Raw genomic sequence first — 14,927 nt, forward strand, 5'->3', positions numbered from 1 at the left:
CTGAAATGAAGTTCAGACAACATGTATTATTTGCTATTTTTAGATGTGTTGTATAAGTGGATCTCAGACAATGGTTTTGTGAACCCTTCAGCTGTGTGATACCTTTGGAAACTACAGTTATCTGACCTATATATGTTGTCTGAATTAACTTTGCACAATTGTTGCAAATATAAACATTCATATCCCGAACAAATCCAAAATAAAACATTGTCATATATCAATGTCATCTGTTCTTACATTGCCAATCCAAAACATTTCTAAAAGTACATATCCATATCCAGCAATTCTAACCAAAAGTAACCTCAATCTAGCAAGTAACTAGTTAGTCACTCCCGCGCGATGCTGCGGGTTTTTGTACTTGCTAAGTTTTATACATTCGTTGTACTTCTAAATATTTTAAAGGCTGGTATCATATATATGTATATCCCTGGAGCAGTCCAACGTCATGAATCAAATGCACTGTCTCGTATGTATCCCTGAAATGCTAAATAAATTCATTCATGGTTCCAGGTGATCAGTAGCTCAATGATTATAGGATGTTCCAACAACTTGACATATTTATGGACCAACACTAACATTTCTGCAAAGCAACCAAATAAAATCAGAGCAAGAAGAATTGAGCATGCAGATCTGGGAAATGAGATTCACTTACAGCAGAGACTGATTTGTTGTGGCGATGTTTCTGTACTTCTCTCTAAACTACTCCTTATTCAAAACCAAAACAAAATGCCAGCAAAATAAATTCACAAAAGAAAAAAAGTAAAATTTTCAAACTTAACCGAGATGGATCGCTTACCTTTGAGATCAGTTCTCAAGCAGACTCTAAGCAATATTTGTAGTCCAAGAGTTGCAGCAACAGATGCAAATAGAATGATACCCTGCATGAGCAAGCATAATAAGTAGAGAATCTAAAGATATACATAGAACTGAAACAGGGCTGAGAAACAGTAGTTCTTTATGAACAATGTGCACACAATTTTGCATGTCCAACACAGTATGGTGAATGTTGCAAGCCAAAGGTACTCATTCCTAGTTACTCAAACTTACACTCCAAAACTAATATATAGTCTTCCCTCAACCAAAGCTATCTCTCTCTTATCTCATCAACTATTGTAAGAAAAAAATCTAACTATTTTCAAAATCATTCTAGTTAGCAAAATTGATGATGCCTTACCACTGGGTGCATGCATAGTTCTTTTCCAATAGCGTAATGAAAGCGGATTTGGCTTTCTCATACCATTGAATCAACAAAACTCATTCCAAACAAAACTACCAGAACCACATCTTGCTGCTTGCCCTATATTCTACTTACAAAATTGCAAAACCATCAAGACTCTTCAAAGCTCAGAAATTTAAACTTAACACACACTTTTTTACCCGAAATATATGGCAGTTACCTTGTATCATTCTGTCTTCTATTGTCCTGAACAATGGGAAAATCCATATTCAGAAATTCAAAACTTTCCTCCCTTTTCTATTATTCCCACATTTTCTGAGCAAACCTAAAGCAAAGCATTGAACTTTTGCTCAAAATTTCTCAACCCCAAGTTGTAAAACACAACCCAAGAGCTCGACGCGGATCCGGCATTCACAACCAGGTTGCGATTCCCGAATCCCACATAGGAACAAAGTCTAAAACTCTACCATACTTAAGGACATAGGAACATTATGCTTGACTTTAGAATAACTCCATTTAACATAATGAAAGAAACAAACTATGACTTTAGAATAACTCCATTTAACATAATGAAAGAAACAAACTAAGAGCTAGTGTTTTTAACATTGCAGCCAACACACACAAAAAAAAAAAAAAAAAAACGTAGAGACATGTTCTATTAAGGAGCTAGCATAGACAAAAGGTAAAGCAGCTAGCATGCTAAAAATAAAAATGACCATCAGGCAAGTTCCATTCTTCTGCTGGACCTAAACTTCAATTGTTTTCTCTCCTTTAGCAGACTAATAATTCAAAAAAGAAAAAAACAGGAGGCTAATTACTTCAATTTAAACAAGTATACCTTCTTCTGATGGAAATCCAATTGCCAAATTCTCTGTAAGCCACTTTCTCATCCGATATTCCTGAATGTGCAACACCTAACAGAGTGCATGACAATGAGGAGATGATATTCTGATGTCAGAGGGTAAAGAGTAAGAACATAATACCAAACATATTATAATGATATAGTCCACAATACTATAAGCTACAACTAAATCCATGAGAGATATTTTGTTAGACATAATTTGGAAAACTAAAATTTCAAAGTCCAAATTCATGTATTTGACAACCATGTAACTAAAGCATGTATTCAAGCTTCTATATATAGTAATCATATACATAAATTCATGCCACTAGAGGTATATATATACATTGTTCGAGGAACTTACAGCTAGAACAAGAAATGGGATGACTAGCTTCCAAAATAATTAGGGTAGATTTAACTCCAATGGCACTAAAAAATCCCACTAATCCAAGAATGGATAGCGCGCATGACAAGAACAACTCCAGAGAGACCTAGCAATACCTAGAATTCAACCATAAGAAAATATAATGGTATAAGTAACGTGTCAATTGTCAACGTAGAGAACTACCACAAAAATATAATGCAATTTTCCAGTCCACCGAAACACACTGAAAGTAAGTGGAATACCTTCGATGAAATGTAAAAGGAAGACAAACGAGCAGAGTCACCCAAAGTAAGAGAAATATAAGCGAACATCACAAGATAGCTTATCTGCAATGATATAGAAAACCACAACAAATCAGAAACAGTCCACGATATTACATCAAGAACAGTATTCATGAATTACAGAATTTCAGAACTTTTGGTCTAAAAGGAAAAGGCAACCAAACATAAAACATAGAAACCACTCACCAATATTGTAATAGCATCTGCAGTGCTTTCACTCTTAAGTTCTTCTTCAATGGAACTCTCCGATGAGAAAGATAGTGTTAAGTTTTTAGATTGCACCATTTGCAACAGCTCATCCTATCACAAATGCACTTCAAAACAATAAATTATCTATTTTCATACTGAACAACCAAGAAAAAACAATTACACAAAGCTAAACTATAACTGAATTACAGAGAGGTAAACCTTTGCCAGCTCAATAAAGGCCTTCTCCCATGCCACTTCTCTTTCAATTTCATTCCCCTCTTTATTAATAGCGTTGTTTACAGGATAAGTTATTATAAATGCTGATGCCTGTTTTGGAAATATCAAAACGTTTATCAAAGACTCCAAGACTCAATCTTGCTTTCAACTTAAAATGATTTAAAATATACTCAAGTTCAGGGAAAAAAAATAGGAAAAAAGAAAGGATAAAATTATTACCTCGGAACAGTTTTTCCCAGAGAAACCACCTAAAGCAGTGCTGGGATCAAGAGGAGCTTTATCTGTGGTTTCTTATTTTTCTGAAAATTTATGAGAAACTAGACAGTACAGGTCAAGCATACAACTGATAGCAAAAAACATATTCTAGATCAAACAGTAAGAGCAGTAACGTGCAGATGGACAAAATATTTGAAATTAGACAAGCCAAGTGAAAATCAAATGAATCATGCCAAACCAGATTCATATATAAAGCCTTTAAATCAAATTTGGAATCCGAATAGCTGAACTCATGAATAGCTGCTGGAAGGGCTAAATCAGTTGAATGAGAAGCAGCAGTAATAAATGAAATATGCAACAAAATTTAAGAGCAGTACAGGTCAAGCATACAACTGATAGCAAAAAACATATTCTAGATCAAACAGTAAGAGCAGTAACGTGCAGATGGACAAAATATTTGAAATTAGATAAGCCAAGTGAAAATCAAATGAATCATGCCAAACCAGATTCATAAAGCCTTTAAATCAAATTTGGAATCCGAATAGCTGAACTCATCGAATAGCTGCTAGAAGGGCTAAATCAGTTGAATGAGAAGCAGTAGTAATAAATGAAATATGCAACAAAATTTAAGAGCAGTACAGGTCAAGCATACAACTGATAGCAAAAAACATATTCTAGATCAAACAGTAAGAGCAGTAACGTGCAGATGGACAAAATATTTGAAATTAGACAAGCCAAGTGAAAACCAAATGAATCATGCCAAACCAGATTCATAAAGCCTTTAAATCAAATTTGGAATCTGAATAGCTGAACTCATCGAATAGCTGCTGGAAGGGCTAAATCAGTTGAATGAGAAGCAGCAGTAATAAATGAAATATGCAACAAAATTAAAAAAAAAAAAAAAAACAAATCTCACATAGAAGCAACAACATAAATGAATTGAAAAGCCTCATATTTCTCAAATTCAACAAATTGCATAAACAAAACCTATTTCAGCCGAGAATCAGCAACACTGGAGAACCAGAAATCGAGCAAACACAGAATTAGGCAGAACCCAAGCAACAGTCAGATTAGAGAAAGCTCAAAGGAAGAGGAAGAAGCACTACCTTCAGTACCTTGCCTGGCCAAAAGCATGCAACCCAACGCAAGCTGCACCATAATGCAATCACAAAATATGTTCAATCCTCTGCCAAAAATTAGAGCAGATGATGTGGAAAAGGAAGACTTGGAAAATCCAAATTCGAAAGCACCAAACACCGATCAGTCTGTGATTCTAGCTTCGATCAACAACCAATGGTAGAAACACTGAAGAGGGAAACAATACCTTCGATACAAAACGCTCTTCCCTCCACCGATCTGAATCTTGTAAACAGACTCGACACAGATCTTCTTTCTCCTCGCAGAGGGTGAGTGAGAGCTGAGCCTTAACTCATCGAATGAGGGCTGAGAGCGAGAGGTTTGTGCTGGAATGGAATAGAGAGCGAAGAAGGTTTGTGCGGGAATGGAATTAGGGCTCAGAGCGAGGGAGTTCTGTGCGGCGGGAATATTAGAAAGAGTTCTGTGCGGGACTGACCTAAAAAAAAAGCCAAGGCATTTGAGTGTGTGTTTTGGTTTCGAACAATCTAAAATAAATGTAAATTAAAATTTTTTTTTTTTGGGCCTTGTCAGACAACAGATGTTGTTATTGCTGTTGCTCGGAATTTGGCAATTTCATTAAAAAGATGGAATCTGACCATGTGTTGGCTAAGAAGAAAACAAACGACTGGTTTAACAAATCTGTCGTCTGACTAACTCAGACGACAGAAAAAACGCATGTGTCGTCTGATGAATGTCGTGTGATTAACTTATTCTTATAGTGTGAGAACACAAATTTGGCTTTATTAACCTGCAGATTAACATCATTATTCAACCAAAATCACATGCTTAAAGATATAAAAGGATGGCACGAAATCAGATTGTAGAGATATCATAAATAACTCAAGAACATAAAGAAACAAATATGAAAATTACTAACATAACCTCATTCTCAACACCTCCCCCCCCTCAAAAAATAAACATCAAAAAAATTCTCTTCATTATCTAGTCTTCAGAAGCCCTGCGTCTTCAAGCAAGTAGGAGAAGAAGTCATGCAATACATCAAGATCCTAGCCGCCATCCACCCTTGTGTCGTCCCTAGAAGATTGCTTGCTTTCAAGGATCTTCAAGTTCTTCATCTCAAGGCTTGTCATCCATCTTTCACAGTGTATTTCATATTTTCTTTTCTTTTCTTTTCCTTTGTTTGATTCGTAGAGTTATGAATTCTAGTAAACATGACGTTAAGGGCAAAATTTAAAGCTCGTTTATATGTTTTGAAATAAAGTTGTGATTTCTTTATGTTGATTTCTAAGTTGCTTATGTGAGATTGCTTAATTGATTTTGGATTACGGAAAACTTTTGCAAGTTTATTTTCTTTGGTGGCCAACTTAGGATATATGCATGTAATTGGAGCTAGATTTAGATAAACAATTCACCTAATAGTTTTGTGACCTAAATCATAAGTAGTAATAGCTTTGGACAAAAGTCGAAATCAATTGAGGAGAATTGCAAATAGATGAACTTTTTCATACTAGGTTGTGCACTTTGGTTGATATCATTTCTTTGTTCTTCATGCGTTGAATGTGTTCTTGATTAGCTAGCTTTCTAGATTATGATTGCATGTTCAATAGGATTAATTTAGGTGCTTTCACTTAGATTAATTATTCAAGGAAAGTAAAATATGGGAAATCGTTTGCTTACTAACATTTCACAAAGTCAACTTCTTTCTCATGATAGATAATCAACTATAGGAATTGTAATTGGATTTCATGCATATGATTGTGGTTTTGATATTTGTTCCTTGCGTTCCACCCTTGTATATATGTTTTTACTTTTTCTTTATTTTATTTATTTAATTTTTGATTTAAAATCCTAAAACCCCCTTATTTGTATTTACTTGTACATATTTTTATTCTTTGTTTTATTTTCGTAAATAATACTTTTTACTTTTATTAATTATTTACTTGTTTTTGCAATTACATGTGCACCCTCAATCCCCGGCTAGAACGATCCCTACTTATTCTATACTGACAACTACATTTTGCAGGGTTAAATTGCGCGCTTATCCTTAGTGTATCACCAGTGCATAAGAAGGTTCCGGTTCTTGTTCATGCTGGAAAACCAATCGTAGAATCCGTTGTTATTCTTGAGTACATCAAAGAGACGTGGCCACAAAACCCCTTGCTTCCTAAAGACCCTCATGAACGAACTCTGGCTCGGTTCTGGATAAAGTTCGGAGAGGACAAGGTAATGAATGATCACTCAAGTATTTTTATTACATTATATTGTCAAATGAGTCATTTGTAACATGCATGAGTGTTTGTTTTTATATATAACTAGTTTACAATTGACGGTGTACCAACATAATATAAAATCATAAAATGAAACATCAAATTTTATCCAACTTGAATTAATATAGATATTTTGTGTGACAAAGATCCCAGCCATGTGTGGATTTTTCATTACTGGGGGAGAACAACATGTGAGGGCGACAAAAGAAGGGCAGGAGCAACTGAGAATCTTTGAAGAGCAGGGCCTTGGTGACAAGAAGTTTTTCGAAGGAGACGAGATTGGAATGGCTGATTTAGCATTCGGATCACTAGCTTGGTGGCTGCCAGTCATGAGTGAAATAGCTGGAGTTAAAGTGATTGAAGCTGAAAGCTTCCCTCGCTTACATGCATGGATTCAAAGGTTCAAGGAGTTTCCCACAATCAAAGAGACCCTTCCTGATCGCAGTGCATTGTTGACCTATTTCAAAGATCGAAGAGCAACATTTCTTGCTTTAGCAAAATCTTAAACACTAGCTAACTAGAAGCTGCTTCTGCCAAGCTTCTACTTTTCAAACAGTAATTAATATTAGATATTAGCTTATGTAAGGTTGTTTCTGTTTAAGGACACCTAGATTGTGTGTCTGGCCCAAACTCTAGTTACTTATCTAAGTTGTAATAGGGTTAGTCTTACAGATATTCTCGGAGATATCTTCGTAGATATCTAAATCATTGTACGATTTCCATATAAGACTCTGATTCTATGCTTGTAATCCTTCATATAAAGAGGCCCCTATTATTAATGAAAGCACAACTCATTCTCCCCATTCTCTATGCTGTTCTTTGCATCCCTTTTTCCTAAAACATGTTATCAGCATGAAGCCATAACCCTGAAACAAATAGCCAAAATCTAAATCCGAATACAAAACCTTGAAACCCTTTCTGTCTCCGCTGCATACCTTAAAGACCTTGATCCTATGAGTAAAGAACAGGCGGTGGAATCCCAAGAACTACCCTTAAAAGTGCCGAACAGGCCCCTGAAAGAAGAATTAGATTCTTCACCGGTTCACTGTCTTCCTGACCTCCGATCGGCACAAAAAAATTTCAGCAGCAGCGCCTCGATCCCAGGATTCAGGAACCGAAAGCAGAACCTCAAGAACTGCTTTAAAAGTCACTGAACCGGCCGCCTAAGTGACTGAATTGCAAGCAGAAAACCGAACAGAAGCCATTAGGGCAGTTCCGGGCAATTTTGGCCAACTTCAGGCCAAAAGCTCCGACAACCCCCGTTTGTCATTTTCAACGTAGTTTTTCATTAAAGTTCCCGCCTTTGTGCACTTTTCTTTAAGATTCAATTCTTTTCTTTTCTTCAGGGACTTGCAACCTCCCTTTTTCTACCCCCCTTTCTTCTTCATATAGGAGACCAAAGCCAAAATGTAGGGGTTCGTGCTATCTCCAAGCTTGTAGCTTGTTGAGACCTTTAAACTTAGAGTTTGTTGAGAAGATACGATTGACTACAAACACATCATTGTTTCGATCTAATCAAATACCTCTTGGAATTGAATTTCTTATGAGCCATTACGCTCTGAAATTCTTAATTTCTTGGGAGCAATTACGCTCAGAAATTCCAAATTTCTTAGGAGCGACTACGCTAAGAAATTTCTTTTGTTTTTGTGGTAGCATTTTTGCTCTAAAACTAACCCTTTTTCTTGTCCTCTTTCAGGCCCAAGGAATCCTGGATACGATTCTTGAGCCTAGTTAGGACGTACTGACTGTCAAGCAAGGTCAAGCTTTGGAAGTAAATAGAGCAGCCTTGGAGGCAAATAAAGCAAAAGCCATCATCCTAATGACTAGTCATATGGATGATTCGCTCTAGTACTAGTATATAAATGAAGAAGACCCCAGAAGACTGTGGGTCTCACTCGAAGAACGCTTTGGCAACTTCCGTGACTCCCTGCTTCCTGATCTAGAAGTGAAATGGCATAATCTCCGCTTCTGTGATTTCAAGACAGTTCTTGACTACAACTCCGAAGCACTTGGCATTAAATCCTTGATGGAATTCTGTGGAAAAGATATCACAGATGTGATGTTGATTAAGAGGACTCTCTCTACCTTCCCTATCTATGCTGTGATGGTTCCTAAGAACTATCGAATCGTTGTTACTGCAGGACGAATCATAAGGTTTCATGGACTCATTAGAGCCATGAATGTCGCTTAAAAGCATGACAACTCCTTGTGAAGAACTATAATTCGAGACTCGTGGGAACAGAGCATATTTTAGAGTCCAATTATAGTCGCGCCCCTAAGGGAGGGCGCCAAGAGTGAAACCCTAAATCTAGGGATAATTCTGGACGTTCTGGTCCATATTCTCGCTCTACTAAGGAAGGTAACCGCCAAAATAGACGGACACGGAATCGAAGAGGTCAACGTGGAAAAAGAGAGGCAGGCAACACCTCTGGCCATGTTGGTGGCACCACCAATACTAAGAGTCATCCTAATTATGCTTTTAAAGCGCCTCAATCATGGGAGTCTGAGCAAAGAGATGTATGTTCTCGATATGGAGCATCTGGTCATTGAGCACACATTTGTATTTTGTAGAGCTTGTGAGGATATTGCCACTGCCTACAAAGCATATTGTGAAGTAAGAGAAGCTCACTATATATGGAGCATCTGGTCATTGAGCACACATTTGTATTTTGTAGAGCTTGTGAGGATATTGCCACCGCCTACAAAGCATATTGTAAAGCAAGAGAAGCTCACTATGTGGAACAAGAAGATCAAGAAGGTGATCTCGAACTAAGGGTTGAAGACTTCAAATCTAGTTGGGATCAATAAATCGCCGATTATGAATAAGTCTTTATTTTCCAAGAGATGTAAGAGGCAATTGCCATTTATTTCATAGTAAATGTCATTGGTTTAGTTTCTCTTCAAGTAGGCTCATCCAAAATGAATATGATGTCTAGGAAGGTTTTGAGATAAGTGGTACTTAAGCGAGCCTTGCTCCATCGACATCTCTCTACTCACCGGGTCATATTTATTTTGGAGCTGCCAAAAGAAGTCAAACGACTACTATTGTTTTACATTAGCTAGTATTTGAATTAGATTCTCTTAATGGTTAAGAAACAATGATGTACTCCGTTGGCTTATGAATAAATTTTTTAGTTCTTTTTATTATGACTCCATTTTAATTCTAAGCATATTCCTTGTTGGATCATAATTCATATACATATTATGCCTTAAAACATGAAAATTACTTGTTCTAAAGTCCAATTTAATGTTGACTAATCTAATTTCATTATTCCCCTAATCTTGTACTTTTGCTTAACATTTGTGTTTATTTATATATATTTATTATGTTTTCCTCATCATGCTAGGAAATGATGGAGAAGCATGGAAATGCACTAAAAAGTCAACCTTAGCACATTTTCTTACTCCGGCTAGGAGAAAGCGAGCTAGACAAGGAAGGAGGGTAGGTAGCCTAATCAAACGAACTCCAAATGAGTTGAAACTTTTCAGATCCATTCTAGAGATTCTAAGGATCATTTCCTATGAAGAGTGTAAGAGTTAGTTTGGAGTGAAAAACCTTCAAAAGATCGGTCAAATTTTCTGACTAAAAGACTAAAAAGGCAAAGCCGGACCTATACAAATTCTGGCAGCATTTTCAGCCAAACCACGGTCAACTAACCTCCGAAATTTTACTACGTACCATGATCTACACTTATCGAAGAACATTTTGTATGAAGAAGTTGAAGGCCAATTCCGAAGTCTCAGTGGAGATTTGATTGAATGAATCTTTGGAAGCAGAACATGAATCTTTGGAAGCAGAACATGAATCCTAGTTATTGGACAAGAATCCATTTTGGACATATTTGTTGTGCATTTTTGAAAGGGTTATGTTGCTGCAATTCTCAAGAAGAGTTCTAGAAGAATCCTATAAGATTATGACAAGATTAATCCATCATATTATCATTTGAATAATAGGCATGGTGCATAGGGTTCTCTCCATGCTTAATTGTCATTGACTTTGGTGACCCAAAACCACCCCAACACTCTTCAATTTCATGTTTCTCATGCACAATAAAGAGAGCTAGCTGCTCCTCTCTTCTCCTAAGTCATCTTTTTCTACTCTACACTTCCCTCTTTTTAGTCAATCTCTTCCATACCCTTTCCCCTTGTTTTTAGCATCTATTACCACTCTCATAATCCACCTCCATGCTTCTTACAATGCTTGAGCTACTCCTTTTACTTCCATTCATCATTTTACTCCTCTCTTCTCTATATAAGCATCTCTTCATCTTACTCTTAAGGCATCACTCATATACCACTCAATTACATCTTTTTTCTCTCTATATTCTCTACAATTCACTATCATCTCCTCCACAAAACCTCCATCAATCCATAACCTCCATCATCACCACCATCAATCCATAACATCTATTACCACTACCACTACCACCAAATTCGATCATCATCTTTTCCATCTACCTATTCTATTTCATATACATAAAGCTTCACCATTTCAAAACTTTATCATTTCTACTTCTCATATTCCATCATCAATCTTTGAAGAAGAAGGAGAGGAGTCTAGCATCACTTGAGGAATCATCATCACCATGACAAAACCTCCATGAGTTCATCTACACCATCCTCAATTTGATCATCACTAGTCACTTCTCTATCCCTACTTTTTAGTTTGATGTTCATAAACATGTTAGAGCTTATGTATTTGATTATGACTGAGTAGTCAGTTTGTTGGGGGTAGAGTTGAAAGCCCTAGCCAATCTTGTATGACATTGATATAAATATTATGTTTGATGCACTTTTTATTAGCACCTTAGCATGCTAGTTCAAGACTTGAATGTTTATGCTTAAACTTAATCGTTCTTTTTGTATTTCATGCACTATGATATTCTCTAGGATCAAAACCTGTGAAATGCATATGCTTGTCACCTCTTGTGCAATCTTGCAGGGTTTGTAACCATATATACTTGATAATATTGTTTCTGAAACAGATTGTTAAAGAAAATGAAGAACCGGTGGAATTTTTTGCGTTATTGAGTCCATTGTAGCGCCAATGCAAATGAGGGATAGATTCTTTATCCCTAGTGCGTAAATCAATTTTCTCTCGCCAGCTGGGTTAATTTGCAGTCCAACTTTTTCAGACATCAAGATGAACTCCCGTGGCAAAAACCACCGAGGTAATGGCCTAGGCAGCACCCTTTACTGTACTACGTATGCCAGTCTAGTGTTTGTTTGTTTGTTTGTTTTTTTTTTTTTTTTCTCTTCTTCTTTCTTTTGGGAGGGGGCAAAGTTCTACTGCATTTCTTTCACACATGAAACATAGATGAGCCGTTAGTAAGGAGTGGGATTAGGATTACACTGTTGTAACAGCGATGTGTTAGGCCACTAGAAATTCAACCCTCTAGTCTGACCTTATTATGCTGTTCTATAATATTAGATCTTTCTAAAGGAGCATTGTGCATGCTTAATTTTATTACATTTCCTGCATTGAAGCATGATGTTTCGATGGGGATCATAGTGTATGCTATGCTAGTAGAATCCTGAGTTCAACTTTTGCTCTGTGTTAAAAATATTCTATTTGAAAGGGTCGCAATGTATGTCTGTGGACAAAGAGAAAGGAGCTTAGACAAGCTCTTTTGTCTCAACAAACTCGGACCAATCAAGTGAAATATTCAATAATATGCAGCAATTAAAAAGTGAGGAAAATGAAAAGAAATGCGCCATATATTTTGCATTAGCTTGATCGAATAAGGGTTGTTGATTAATGTTTTCATTTATAAGCATCTTTTTTCTTCTTCTTTTGTTTTGTTAAATTCTTTTGGACATGTTGTGTACAGGAGGAGGCTGCTTTCTAACTGCATCATGGCTAATCAACTGGTTGTACGGTGCTGTAATACCTTGGTAACTCAAAAATCAGATTTTCTTGTAAATTCAATCATATAAGGATCAAATCCTGAATGCCTTTTCAGGCCAAGCAATTTACATTAAACTTTCCATTCTACAATGTTTACTTCTCTCTTCTCCTTCCACGTTATCGCAATGCCATGACTAAAAATTGGTTCCAACCAGTTTCTGTTGTGATAATTTGATTCTATTGAGCACTCATTTTGGTCAGCAGACTTACTATGTTAGCGTCCATTAAGCCTTTAGGGTGTGTGACTAGACTGAATCATCACAATTGAAATTGGGTTTTTAAATCCAAGATCCTTGGTAGGTCAGTCCATGATCAATGTGCCCCCCAAATGAGTATTTGTTTCTGAGATGAGTAATTCATTCAAGTAATTAATGAAGATAAATCCTCAAAATGAGATGAAGATAGTCACTCGCTTGAGGAAGCAAACTTGAGATAAGCAATGTACCTCATATTATAGAACAGTTATCCAACCAAGTGACCAATATATGGGCGCAATGAGATGAGCAAACTTGAGGAAGTTAAGGTGATGGTAACTTATCTTTCAAATATTCACGTATTCGTGAATGTCTTTGCCCTGAATTTTAACAGACATTGAATGAATGAATCTTTGACGGAAGTACTTAAACGGTGCACTTTTGTACTTGAACAATTCTCTCAAAAATATGGGCACCATCTAGTTTAAGATAGTTTAGACCGTACTCTTAATAATATGTTAAGAGAAAAAAAAAATCTGATAAAAATCCTTTGAATTATTAAAAAAAAAAAATCCTTTGAAATATAAAGAAAAAAATTTGTTGGAGGTTAACAAATCCTACAACTTTAGAGCGTGAAAGTCTAGAACGATACGTTGTTGTTTGAACCCAATTCCACTAAGTGCTCCACAATCTCATTCATTAGTGCTCCATCATGATTTGTTTAAAGCCAACTACTATGGCACGGTAGCCTATATATATAGGCTACAACGAAGTAACAAACACACAATTCATCAATCAATCTCTATGATCATCCAAGCCTTTCCGGAGCAACCCCTCTCTTTCTCTTACCGGTGATCACACTCCAGTCCCAATATCCTCAGGAGCCGACTGTCAGTGCCACCAAACCCTCTGTCAACGTGCTTCGGTCCTAGTCTCCTCGGGAGCCGATTGTAGTACCGCGACCACAACGGTTACGGAACCAGGCAAACAAGGGTAACGCTCTCGCAAACCAACCAAGCTAAAGTCATGCTTTAGCAAGTTCTCCCCACTTCTCAGTGATTTTCGCTCTGCTCGATCAACGACGTCGAGTATCGATCGTGTGACCTAGAGAAGATTTCTCCTCACTGGGATCTTCCTTGAGAAAATTTCTCCTTACTCAGATCTTCCTTAAGAAGATTTCTCCTTACTCAGATCTTCCTTAAAGGAAAAAGTCAGTGAGTCTTCGAGGGGAACAAGGAGATAGGATTCTCGTCAATATTTGAAGAAGCTTAGCAAAAGTCCTCACCACGAGGCACAAAGATTCCCGCGACAAGGTTGGTGCTCTCCTCGTCCAAATTGCTCGAAAGAAGTTAGGTCAAGGGACACCCCCGACAACCGCACCCGAACGGTGCTGGCACGCCTGCGCAAAAAAGAGGTTGTTGACCAGCTGCAACAAAACTGGAGCCAAACACTTGTTATACCACAAAGGGGGGAAGCAAACCCTAGGATTTAAGCAGAGAGAGACGGCAGCACTCTTCTGAGGATCCGCTGGTACTAGAGATGCAGTGATGAAGGCGTTGATTGTGTCTTTGATCGTGCTATTCTTCAGCGTTGGCCGGTGTGGAGTAGATCTGAGTTGGGGTTCGTCTTCAATTTCAGATTTTCGTTGCTGCGTTTGGTCCAATAGGCTGGGTTCGAAGGGATTTGATTCTGATCGCATGCTGTGGTGATGGGGTCGGCTGAGTTTGGCGTGGCGAGGTTGATGACGAAGGCTGGCATGTCTGTCGCGGGGAGGGTTCTTGGCTATGGCTATCAATAATTGGATTCGGGATTGGCGGTTGAGGAGCAAGGAGTGCAAGCACTGCCAGACTCAGTGATTTAAGGCAGCTGGACTACGGAGTTGCAGCAAATGACAGCGGTGGTGGCGGCGACGAGCCTAGACTTTGGCACAACAAGCTTGCTGCCGGTGATGGGGACGGCGGTACCGGTTCTCCCTTTCTGCATCGAGTCCTGCCTTGACTGGGTACCCATATCAGTTTTTTGGGTGCCCAGTATAAGGTCGTGGGCCTGGGGGTTGGGCTGGCTTTCGGCCCAAAACAGAGCCGAATGGTTGCGCTTGAGTTCTCCACATATTTGGATTTGGAACCCAAGAGGT

At 37.7% G+C, this 14,927-nt stretch overlaps 1 long non-coding RNA gene and 1 pseudogene across 1 annotated transcript; both read left to right on the forward strand.

Moving 5' to 3' along the window:
* Positions 1-6,081: 6,081 nt before the first annotated feature.
* Positions 6,082-7,212, forward strand: LOC112170144 (annotated as a pseudogene).
* A 4,459-nt stretch (positions 7,213-11,671) lies between these two features.
* Positions 11,672-12,712, forward strand: LOC112181963. The gene is made up of 2 exons (XR_002929220.2): positions 11,672-11,862; positions 12,523-12,712. It is a non-coding gene; the product is annotated as an uncharacterized LOC112181963 (long non-coding RNA).
* The last annotated feature ends 2,215 nt before the right edge of the window (positions 12,713-14,927 follow it).

This window comes from Rosa chinensis, chromosome 1, assembly GCF_002994745.2.
Source record: "Rosa chinensis cultivar Old Blush chromosome 1, RchiOBHm-V2, whole genome shotgun sequence".
NCBI lineage: Eukaryota > Viridiplantae > Streptophyta > Magnoliopsida > Rosales > Rosaceae > Rosa > Rosa chinensis.